The sequence below is a fragment of the Macrotis lagotis genome, chromosome 8 (genome assembly GCF_037893015.1).
Source record: "Macrotis lagotis isolate mMagLag1 chromosome 8, bilby.v1.9.chrom.fasta, whole genome shotgun sequence".
In the NCBI taxonomy this organism is placed as follows: domain Eukaryota; kingdom Metazoa; phylum Chordata; class Mammalia; order Peramelemorphia; family Peramelidae; genus Macrotis; species Macrotis lagotis.
Window position 1 is genome coordinate 113452606 of NC_133665.1, and position 13316 is coordinate 113465921.

Below are 13316 nucleotides of genomic sequence, written 5' to 3' on the forward strand. Positions count from 1 at the left end.
AATCTATGGATTGTTGTTCTTTACCAGTAAAGTAGACTGAGCCAGTGTATACTTACTCAGGAGCCCACATTTCGATTGTTTTCGATTCCATGGATTACAGTCAGTTTTTAACTAAGTTAACAAGAATTCAGTATCAGTTTGAAGCAGACTTGAATATTTCTGGTCTCTACCTGTTCTAAATCTTATTCTAATTTACAGAAGTTCCTATTTTTAAAAAAAAGAGTCTAGAGAATTTAGTGAACACATGAGTCAACATGATTAGACTTGAGTCAACAATCTGACATGGAATTCAAAGAAGCAAACTATCTCAATCTACATTAGTGGCAGCAGAGTTAGATGGCTGTCTAGAAGATGATTATAGTCCCACTGTTCATTGTCCTGGGCAGACAACATCAGGTGCTTCAGGTTGAGTGGCAGTTCCCGGACTATCAACTCTGCTTCCTCTTGCCATTTCATGACCATCATAGGAAACACTAGCCCGACTTTCATGAAAAAGAGACCTGCATTCTCATCACCACCAAGGCAGCCAACCAACTGACATGGATGGGTAGACAAGCCTAAGAGTCCAGGGAACTGCAACAATATACCTTCCTCTCGGATCACCAGCTGTACTTCCAGCCTAGCCATCAGGATATCATCCAAGGTAATAAATCCTGATTAAGGGTCTAGCCATATTCACTACCACCAAACCAACTGTCAACCAACTGCCATTGTAGGGCAGGTAAACTCAGGAGCCCCAGAAATAGCAACCCCTCCCCAACATCCATGTACTGCTTTTAGACTGCCCTAGCACCCATTATCCAGAATAGTCACTCTTATGAAGATGTGACCTGAAAACTGTCTCTTTAGGTGCTGCAGCCCCTATCTCCTCAGCAGCAACAGGTTCAAAAAAATCTAGAAGGGAAAATAAAAGTTCTCAACACCAAAATCCTTTGCACCATCAAATGTTATATCAAGAACAAAATCAATATTTTATTAATGGAAATGTTGTATATATTTTCCTTTGCTTTGCTTTGCTGCTACATCTTAGGGACCACTGGATCTTAACCATCCTCAATTTATAGTTGTGTGTTGTCTCACCAATTAGTTCGTAAGTTCCTTGAAAGCCAAAACTGTCTTCCTTTTTCATGTGTATCCTCTTCAGTACTTTGCACATAGCAAAGATATAATATTGGGCTTTTTTCATTATTCATTATTGGATACAGTTCTGGGCAGACTATTTTATGAAGATTATTTACAAGTTACCTGGAAATTGAGCAGGATGGTAAAGGAACATGAAGTTATGTTATACAAGGATACAGTTGAAAGAATTGAGGAAATTTAGAGATGAAAGCCTTTAAGCAGAGACAGGATAGCCATCTTCAAATATTTGAAGGACTATTTAGTATTTGAAGATAGATTAAGTTTGTTTTGTTTGAACAGAGACCTCAAAATGAGGAGCAAAGGGTGCAGGTTACAGCAATTTAGGAGTCAGGGCTAGCTCAGGAGAGGAATCAATTGGACTAAAGTAGGGAGTGAAATGGAAAGAGAAAATGGGGAAGCAGGGGGAGAGGAGAGATAGGCACCACATCTCTAAGGAGGATAAAGATACCCCACAAAGGGCATCAGAGATGGGGTGAGAACTTCAGGGAAGCCACTTGTGACAATAATTCCTCAAAGCTTAGGGAAGGAGAAGGATTGCCTATGGTAGGACATTGAAGCTACTGTATATATATGTATATCTCCTTGAATTCCATGTAAATACTTGGACAAAAACCAGCCTAAAGTCTACAGCTCTGAAATCCCTTGATTGGGAAATATGTTTCCAGTTTTTGATTCTTCTCAAGGCTCCATTCCTCATTGAACAGATTTATCTCTCCACCATGGCTTAATGTGGGACCTTCTCCTCCCCAATCATGTCCAACTTCCTTTTATATATTGTCTTTTTTTCCATGAGAAAGTCAGTTCCTTAAGAACATCTCTTTCTTCACTTTAGCAGAGTTACTCTTTTGCTGGTTTCTCTACCTTCCATCCCACACTATTGAAATCACTTAATCCAAGGTCACTAATTACTTCTTAATCAATTCAAGATAAATAAAAAGTACTTGCAAATCAATCAAGTCAATGTCATTTTCTTAGTCCTCATCTTTCTTGACATTTTGGCAGCATTGGACCATTGCTTCTATCTCAAAATTTTCCCCTTCTTTAGCTTCAGTAATTTTTCTTTGGTATCTCTCCTATGGCTTTGACTTCTTTATAAATATCTTTGGCTGCTTTCTCTGGCTTGATTCCTTAATATAGTTCTGCCACTATGTGAATGAAGGAAGGCATGGTGGGGAGGTGGATGACAGTACTGAAGCAGTAGAAAGGAGATTTGACTCCTAAACACAGCTCTTTCTGAAAATCTCTGACTGACCTGAAGTAAATCACATCACCTTTCTGACTCTTTCCTTATTAATGGAATACAGATCTGATCAGGGATTAGATCAGAGTTTCTTAATTATTTTGTGTGTGTATGTGTGCATCATGGAAGCCTTTGTCAGTCTAGTGAATACTATGGACTCCTCAGAAAAGAAAATATACATTTTCTCAGAAAAAACAAAATATACATTTACAAAAGAAATCAACAATATCGAAACACAATTATAAAAATTTTATAATAAGAAAAACAAAAACAAAAACAAGCTTATAGACCTGTATTAAGAACTCATAGACTAGGAGACTTCAGAGGCAAGATGATGATGTGAAACTTGCATGCTTTACTTTTTTCCTATACCATACTAAATGAAGCCCCTACACAGATATTAAGACTACAGATCCAACCAAAAAAAAGGAAGATCAAAACAAATTTTCAACTGTAGATATTATGGAGGATCTTCAGAGAAGGTCTGTTTCTTTGGGGGCAAAAGGGAAGTAAAAATGCAGCTGATGAGAGAGTGGGAAAGCCAGCAGGAAGCTTTTAGCCACAGTGCAGTCTAGGTCCCAGCAGCTAGATAGCAAGCCAACAGGGAGAATCTTAACTTTAGACAAAGTCTGAACCTTTGGAACACTGGGACAAAAGACAGGACTGGATTGAGAACAAACCACTGCAAAGGCAGAGCATGGATACAAGGGAAGAAACAAACCTCTGCATAGGCAATGATTGCATTGCATAGACAAACAACATCTTGGCCAGTGATAACCCAGGGATCAGACCCAGCTCCATCACAAAAAACTTGGGTCTATACTTCCTATACTCCAGGAATAGAACTCAAAAGAAGCAAACTGAATTAAAAAAAAAAAACCTAATAGTGCACTAACCATAGAAAGCTAGTATTTAGATAGAGATGATAAAAATGCTACCTCAGAAGAAGAAAAAAATGACAAATTACATACATGGGAAGTCTCCAAGGAGTTTATGAATTGGGTTCAAACCCAAAATCTCATAGAAGAACTTACAAAACAATTTAAAAGCCAAAGAAGAGAGGAAGAAGAAAAATGAAAAAAAGAAATGAAAAACTGACCAAAAAAAATCAACTCCTTTTAAAGTTAAAATAACCAACTTGGAAAAGAATATGTCTTCAAAAAGTAAATTCAGCCAACTAGGAAAGGAATGTAACTAATCTAAAACTCTAATCGACCAACTGCAAAGGGAATTCAACTCAGCAAAAAGTAAAATTAACCAACTGGAAAAGGAAACATAAAAGCTAACTGTAGAAAATAAAACCTTAAAATTAGAATTGGATAGACATCAATGATTCCATCAAACAAAGTCAAAAGGCTGAAAAAATTGAAGAAAATGTAAAGTACCTTTTAGGAATAACAAATAACCTGGAATATGGATCTAGGAGAGATAATTGTCTACCATAAAGCCTAGATAAAAAACAAGAGCATGGAAAAATATTTTTCAGGAAATTATCAAGGGAAAACTGTCCAAATATATTAGGTCAAGAAGACAAAATAGCCATTTAAAGAATATACAGAACACCTCCAGAAAGATATCCCTGTATAAAAACTCCAAGGACTATCATGACCAAATTCCAGAATTTTCAAATAAAAAAGATACTACAAGCAGCCAAAAATAAATAATTTAAATACAAAGGAAGCACAATCAGAATTAAAAGACTTATCAGCTTCAACATTAAAGGATTGGATGGTATGGAATGTGATATTTTGGAGGGCAAAGGACCTTTACTACCCTGCAAAATTTAGCATATTCTGTCAAGGGGAAAAGATGGCTGTTCGATGAAATAGAGGACTTCCAAAATTTCTTGATAAAATGACCAGAACTGAACAGAGAATTTGATCTTTGGAAACAAGACTTTAGAGATGCATAAATGGGGGAAAAAATCAAATGTTAGTCAAGAACATAAAATTGTATACAATCCTACAAGGAAAGATTTGTAACTGTTGCATTTGAAAGCAAAAATAGATTTTTGTTAAAAGGGATAAGAAAGGAAACTACATCTTCTTAAAAGTCACCATAAGTAATGAAGTTATAACATTATTAAACATATATAAACTGGTATAGTATCTGAATTCTTAGAGAAAAAGCTGAATGAATTACAAGGAGACATAGACATGAAAACTAAAATAATGGGGAACCTAAACTTCCCTCTCTCAGAAGTAGATAAATCTAACCACAAAATACACAAAAGGTAAGTTAAGAAGGTGAATAAATTCTTAGAAAACTTAGATATGATGGACCTCTGGAGAAAACTGAATGAGGAAAGAAAAATTAATACCTTTTTCTCTGCACCTATACCAAAATTGACAATTTACTAGGGTATAAAAACCTTACAATCAAATGCAGAAAAGCAGAAATAATAAATGCATACTTTCCAATCATGGTGTAATAACAATTACATGGAATAGTTCTTATGGACTCCTCAGAAAAGAAAATATACATTTTCTCAGAAAAACAAAATACACATTTACAAAAAAATCAATAATATCAAAACACAATTATAAAAATATTATAAAAAGAAAAACAAAAACAAGTTTATAGACCTGGATTAAGAACTCATAGACTAGGAGACTTCAGAGCCAAGATGATGATGTGAAACTTGCATGTTCTACTTTTTTCCTATACCATACTAAATGAAGCCCCTACACAGATATTAAAACTACAGATCCAACCAAAGAAAAAAGAAAGATCAAAACAAATTTTCAACTGTAGATATTATGGAGGATCTTCAGAGAAGGTCTGTTTCTTTGGGGGCAAAAGAGAAGTAAAAATGCAGTTGATATCACTGTGTTTGAAGACAAATTACACTGTGTTCAACTGTGGCTGATCAGATCAATATGAGCTCGGAGTCCTCTTCCACAGGGTGGAAGTTTAGGTTCCCCATTATTTTAGTTTTCATGTCTATGTCTCCTTGTAATTCATTCAGCTTTTTCTCTAATAGTCCATGTGAACAACTTGGGTGGATACTCTCAACTTATGTATGTCATGTTTCCTTTGAGCTGCTTCAATGCTGCCTTCCTCATAGAGTGCAGCATCCTCAATGATGAGGGCATGCCATACTGGGAGGTCCTGTGCCAGTGTCTCCTAAGCTATATAGTCAATTCCAAAGTTCTTCAATGATACCTGCAGGGTGTCCCAGTACCACTTCTTCTGACCCCCTTGTGAGCTCTTGCCCTGTTTGAGTTCTCCATAAAATAGATTTTTTGGCAAGTGTACACCTTTCGCAGTTGCACTCTCTGTAGTAATGTTGGAATGCTAGTCAGTTTAGCTGGAAAAAGGACCTCAGTTTCTGGTATCTTCTGTCAGGTGATCTTCAGTATCTTCCCAAGACAATTTAAATAGAAGTGATTCATTTTCCTGACATAGTTCCAGTAGACCAAGTTTCACAGGCATAGAGCAATGTAATAAAGAGTCATGGAAAGATAAACTAAAAATTAATTGCAAAGTAATGACTTAATTTTAAAAAACTAATAGAACAACAACAACATGATAGAAACAACAAATGATAGAAATAATCATTTCGCCCAAGAAAATGATAGCAATGAGACATCATACTATAATTTATGGGATTCAATGAAAGCAGTTTTTAGGGATAATTTTATATCTCTAAATGCTTATAGGAATGAAATACAGAAATATAGGATCTCTGAATTGGATATGCAACTAAAAAACCTAGAAATTGAGTAAAGATCCCAAATTAAATCTAAATTAGAAATTCTGAAAATCAGAGATTAATAAAATTGAAAGCAAGAAAACCATTGATCTAATAAATAAAGTTGTGTTGGTTTTATAAAAAACAATAAAATAAATAAAACTTTGGTTAATCTGATTAAAAAAAAAAGAAAACCAAATTACCAGTATCAAAAATGAAAAGGGTGAACTCACCACCAATGAGGAGGAAATTAAAGATATAGTTCAGAGCTATTTTGCTGTATGCTAATAAATTTGGTAACCTGAGTGAAATGGATGAATATTTATCAAACTGTCTAGATTAACAGAAGAGGAAATAAAATATTTAAATAAATTCATTTCAGAAAAAAGAAATTGAAGAAACCATCAATAAATTCCCTAAGAAAAAGTCTCCAGTTCAGGGATTTACAAGTGAATTCTATCAAACATTTAAGGAATAGTTAATTCCAATTCTACATAAACTATTTTTAAAAAGGAGGAATTCTGCTGAATCCTTTATGACACCAATATGCTGCTGATACCTAAACCAAGAAGAACCAAAACAAAGAAAATTATAGACCAATCTCTCAAATGAACACTGATGCAAAAATCTTAAATAAAATTTTAGCAAAGAGATTACAGCAAGTTATTACTAGGATAATACACCATGAACATGTAAGGTTTATACAAGGTAGGCAATCAAGTTTCAATATTAGGTAAACACTCAATACAATTGAACATATCAATAACAAAACCAACAGAAATAATAAATGCTGTAAAAGTTGGAAAAATACGACATCCATTTCTATTATAAACACTAGAGAGTATAGGAATAAATGGAGTTTTTCTTAAAATAATAAGCAGTATCTATCTAAAACCATCAACAAATATTACATGTAATGGGAGTAAACTAGGAGCATTTACAATAAGATCAGGGATGAAACAAGGTTGCTCATTATCACCGTTACTATTCAATACAGTATTAGAAATATTAGCTTTAGCAATAATAGAAGGAAAAGAAATTTAAGGAATAAGAAGTGGCACTGAAGAAGCAAAAGTTTCACTCTTTTCAGTTGACATGATACTACACTTAGATAATGCAAGAAAATCATCTAAAAACCTATGACATGACTGGCAAATTCAGCAAAGTAGCAGGATATAAAATAAACTGACATCAATCATCAACATTTCTATATATGAACAACAAAATCCAAGGGAAAGACATAGATAGAGAAATCTGCAGATTAAAGAATCTACCTCCAAAGACAAACTGAAAAACTGTATGAGCAAAATTATAAAATACTTTTCATACCAAATAAATCAGATCTAAATAATTGGAAAAATGTTTATTGCTCATGTTTAGGTTGAGATAATATAATAAAAATCACAATTCTTTACAAATTATATTAGTTATTTAGCATCATTCTATTCAAACTACCAAATAACTATTCTACTGAGCTAGAAAAAATAGTAACAAAATTCATCAGGAGCAACAAAAGGTCAAGAATATCAAGGGAAGTGATTAAAAAAATAAAGAGGAAGGTGACTTAGCTCTATCAAATCTAAAACTATACTATAAAACAACAGTTATAAAAACTGCCTGGTTCTGGTTAAAAATAGAGTAATGGATCAATGGATTAGGATAGGTGCAAAAAACCAGTAATAAATGACTATAGTAAGCTATTGTTTGACAAACCCAAAGGCATTAGCTTCTCTGATTAGAAGTCATTATTAGACAAAAATTGTTGGGAAAACTGAAAAATAATATGGCAAAACTAGGCATAGACCTATCTTACACACTATAGAAAAACAAGTTCAAAATGGGTACAGGATTTAGACACATTGCCATAGACCAATTAATACATCAAAAAAATCCTCTATCTATCAGATCTAGGGAAAGGGAAGTAATTTATGACCCAATAAGATATAAAGTCCATTATAAATTGCAAAATGGATGATTTTGACTATATTAAAGATTTTTCACTAAAAAAAACCAATGCTATCAAGATTAGAAGGAAAACAGAAAACTGGGAAACAATTTTCATAGTTAGGGGTTCTGATAAATGTCTCATTTCAAAAATATGGAGAGAATTGAATCAAATTTATAAGATTAGAAGCCATTCCTCAATTGATAAATGGTCAAAGGTTATGAACAGGCAGTATTAAATGAAGAAATTAAAACTATCTCTAATCATATGAAAAAAATTCTCCAGATCATTACTGATTAGACACATGCAAATTAAAATAACTATGAAATACCACCTCACACCTATCAGATTAGCCATGATGACAAAATGGGAAAATGATCAATGTTGGAGACACTGAGAGAGAATTGGTGGAATTGTGAACTGATCCAGCCATTCTAGAGAGCAATAGGGAACTGTGCCCAAAGAGCAATAAAACTGATCGTACCCTTTGACCAATACTAGGTCCATATCCAGAACAAATTATAAAAATGGGAAAAGTTAGCTAGATGGCACACAGTGGATAGAGCACCAGGCCTAGAATTAGGAGTACCCGAGTTCAAATCCAGCCTTAGACACTTAATAATTACCTAGCTGTGTGATCTTGAGTAAGTCATTTAACCCCACTGCCTTACAAAACAAAAAATGGGGAAAATCCCACATGCTTCAAAATATTCATAGCAAGTCTTTTTGAAGTGGCAAAGAATTGGAAATTGAGGGGATGCCCATCAATTGGGGAGTGGTTGAACAAATTATGGCATTCGAATGTTATAGAGTATTATCTTTCTATAAGAAATTATGAATGGTTGGACTCTAGAGAAGTGTGGAGTTGATTTATAGGGATTATAGGAACTGATTATGAGTGAAGGGAGCAGAACCAAGAGAACATTATACACATTAACAACACTGTGAGTTGATCAACTTTGATAGAAGCAACTCCCCTCAGCAGTTAAGAGAGCTAGGACAACCCCGGGAGACTTGTTATGGACAATACTATCCATAGTCTGATGAAGGAAAAACAGAACAAAACAAAAACAAACTATGGAATCTGAATGAACACTATGTTCATTTTTTTAAAAAAAATTATGTTTTTTTCCTTCCTATCTCATGGTTTTCTTTCTTTTCCTTTAGTCCCAATTCATCATATAGAAAATGACTAATCTGTAAGCATGTTAAACACAAATGTGTATATATATATATATATATATATATATATATATATATATATATATGTATATATGGTTCATCAAACTATTCACCACTGAGAAGCAAGAGGGTGGGAATGGAGGGTGAAAGAAAATTATGTAACTTATAAATATGCATATGCATGTGGCTAAATTTTGAAAATCTTTTATCACATGTATCTGGAGAAAATAAAATATTAATTAAAATAAAGAATTCAAAGACTCCAATCAATACCTCCAATGAAAGCATACTATAGGAAACTTGGGACCCATAAGAAAGTATGCAAACTTGTAATTCTGAAAGTATAGTTTTACATCAGTCACCATCCCATAAAAGTCATTTTTTAAGCATGCCTCATTTTTCTTTTTAGAATTCATATTTATATACATCTTGGCTTTTTCCAAGAGAATGTCAGTTCCTTAAAAATACAAACTGTCTTTTCTTTATGAAAGTATTTTAAATGCATACACACACAAACACACACACACACACACACACACACATTTCTCACATGAATTTCTCTGCCCTTCACTTCTCTCCCAGCGAACTATCCCTGGTCAATTCCTGAAAAATACTGGCCTACATTTAGGGAACAATTAAGCAATTCTGCACAACATTATGACCATCCCACAATCAACAGCCTCTTCCTAAGCAGGTCCTGCTAAACTGAGTTCAAAGAATTCTAGAAGCTCAGAAGTCTTCTTAGCCCTATAAAGACAATCTTGAAATTGTTTCAAATTCAGACATTCAGGTATTTCCAGGATAAGTCACTAACCAGAAAGGATTACTTTTTATCTAGAGTAACCAGAAATGATGCAACATGCTATGTGTTTTGCATTTACCAGAGAACATGAGGAAAGAGTAAGAGGCACAAATGAGGGATAAGCTACTGCTGTATATCATTTTTTTAATGGAAGAAAAACTGATTATAGATTGAGATATTGTTCCCTAGTGAACTTCCATTCACCCTTGCTATTTGCCAAGTATTCTTCTTGGATAGTTGTGTGAACAATATTCTCAACTTTTTACTTAGCTGGGTAAGAATAATTGAGATGCATCACTGAAAAATCATCTGAGAACAAGTCTTGAGCCTAAAGGGGTTGAGATGAGGACCACTGAAAAATTATCATTGATTCTCAGTAGCCTGATCTGAAGCTATACCAAATCTACTGTCTCCATTAGAGATGGGAATTCAACAGCAGGGTTGGAAATTTGGGCAGAAATTACCAAGAGATTTCCCATAGTCCATCTTTCTAAAAAGTGACACTCTCTTTTGTGGCTTTGTAAAAGGGATTCTATATATACAATTTTCAATGGGCATAACCCTTGTGGTGTTGTTCAATTTTTTCATTCATATCTAACTCTTTTTTAATTCATTTGGAGTTTTCTTGGCAAAGATACTGGAATGGTTTATCATTTCCTTTTCCTGCTCATTTGGGTTAAGCGAATTGCCAAGATTACACAGACAGAAAAGATCTGAAGCCAGATTTGAATTCAGGAAGATGAGTCTGTTTCATTCTAAACAAACCTACTGAGGACCTGGTAGTTAATTCTTCCCAATTCATGCAGCTTCCAAAGGGGAAAAAGATTCAGGAGAATAATCCCAATTCTAGGATCATTGGATTTTAAATTGGAAAGGGTTCTTAGAAATGAGAGTCAAAGTCCCTTGTTTTACAGTTGAAATAACAAAGACCCAGAAAGAAGGGGTTTGCTAAAGGTCACATAGATAGTAAATAGCAGAAACATGATTGTCTTGACTGCAAATCTACCATCTTTGACTCTAATCATTTTACTTCAGGATTGGTGACTGACTGGAGCTAAAGTGGCCAGCAGCAACATCTTCTGAACCTCTCACTTTCTTCAATCCCCAAAGCACCCTCACCTCCTGCCGCCATGCCATTCTCCAATAGCCACAACATACTGAAGTCCCGCTATCTTGCTGAAGAGGAATATCCGTATATCTCCTTAAACAGCAACAACATGGCTAAGGTGCTGATACCAGAATGCTATGAAAAACTCCTGAATAAAGCTACATCCAGTCACCATGGATGATGCCATCCAGATTGGTGTGATCAAAGCATCCATCATGACTGTGGGCTGTGTGATTGGAGATACAAAGAACTATGATATGTTTAAGGAACTGCTTGTTCCTATCATTGCAGACTGACATGGAGGCTCCAAGTCAATAGGTGAGCATAAGACTGATCTTAACCAAGACAATCTGCAGGGTGATGGTGACCTAGATCCCATTTATGTGCTGGGTTCTCCTGTTCAAAATGGCTGGAGCATCTGAGATTCTGCCTTCCCCAACAAAGTAGGTGGAGAAAGCCCTATGTCATAGAGAATCTCTCTGTGGAGGCTCTAGTCAGCTGAATCAGAAATATTATGCTTTGAAGAATATGATAGAACAGGAATGGCAGTAGCTGATTGATGACCACTTCTTCTTTGATAAGCCTGTCTCCCCACTCCTCTTGACCTCTGGCATGGCCTGAGACTGGCCCCATGGTGGGGAATTTGGCGTGATAACAACCAGATCTTTCTTTTTTATAACAATGAGGAAGATCACCTAAAGGTCATCTCCATGCGGTGGGGAGGGGGGTGTGTGACATGAAGGTGGTGTTCGCACACTTCTGCACAAGGGTTAACCAAATTGAAACCCTTTTTTAAAACTAAGGACTAAGAGTTCATGTAGGTGGTCACATCAAACTTCCCCACCTTGGAAAGCATGAGAAATTTGGTGAGGTGCTGAAGAAACTGAGGCAACAAAAGAGGGACATAGGGTGGTGTGGTCACAGCAGCTATGGGTAGTATCTTTGACATCTCCCATGTTGACCAATGGGCCTTCTCAGAGATGGAACTTGTACAAATGGTGGTGGATGGTGTGAAGGTGCTCATTGAGATGGAGAAGGGCTAGTCCATTAATGAGCTCATGCCAGGCCAGAAATGAGCATTCTGAATTCTGCACTTCCTAATTTATTGGATGAATGAATCACTACCATCCTTCCCAACTGTGGCACCTTAGGGAACTTTGGATGCAGCCTATGTAATTATGCTATAGAGGAATCTGCTTTCCATTCTTCAGTGTTAGAGTTTTATTTTTGATGACTGATATGTTGCCAAATGTTAAAATAATAAATTCTTATTTTGGCCTGAAAAATAATCACATTATTTCAAAGGTACAAAAGACTGAAAAAACTATGTAGTTCAACTTATTCTTTAATAAAAGCCCATCTACAATATTCCTGACAAGTGAAATTTTGCCTCCAAAGAGGGGAAACACTCCCTAATGCCTCCTCTGACTATCTTGAATTACTAACATGTTTTCCCTTAAATTCAGCTGTCTCTCATCTATGTCTACCCTCTGCTTGTAACTCTACCTTGGGGCCAAATAGAAAAAGTGTAATCATCTTTTACTTGACAGCTCTTTGTATATTAAAGAAGGCTGTTGTGCATCCCTCCCCTATGTCTTATCTTTTCTACATTATCTGTTTTTTCTTCAGTACATCTTTCTAGGACATAATCTTAATACCAAGCTAGTTGCTATTTTCTGCATGATTTCCAATCTATGAATGAATCTTCCAAAAGATCTGAATCTTATATTCCATGTGACCTGACCAAGATAGAGTGTAAAGAGTCTAACACCTTCCATATTCTAGACTCTTCACCCAACCAAAGACCACATCAGCTTTCCTGTTTTGCATGGTGACATATATTGACCTTGCAACCTACTAAAATCTTCACAAACTCATGCCTAAATGCAGCTCACTTTATATTTTGCTTGCAAAGATGACTTCTTATATGCATATATGGGACTTTTATGTTTATCCCTAGTGAGTTTCAAATTGTTACATTTTCCCCATTATTCCAGGGAGGTAAAAATATGTGAAGATTCTGTCATCTATGATATTAGTTCTTCCCATATTTGTGCCATTTGCCAGTTTGATGAGCATACTATCTGTATCTTCACCCAGGTCACTGATAAAAATATTAAACAGCACAGGGTCAAGGTCAGATCTCTAGGGACCTTCCATTGAAGCTCTCCTTCCAAACTTGGCATCAATCTATCAATAATG

General features: G+C 35.3%; 1 pseudogene; it reads left to right on the top strand.

Moving 5' to 3' along the window:
- The first annotated feature begins 308 nt into the window (after positions 1-308).
- LOC141494938 (creatine kinase B-type pseudogene) lies at positions 309-12396 on the top strand (annotated as a pseudogene).
- The last annotated feature ends 920 nt before the right edge of the window (positions 12397-13316 follow it).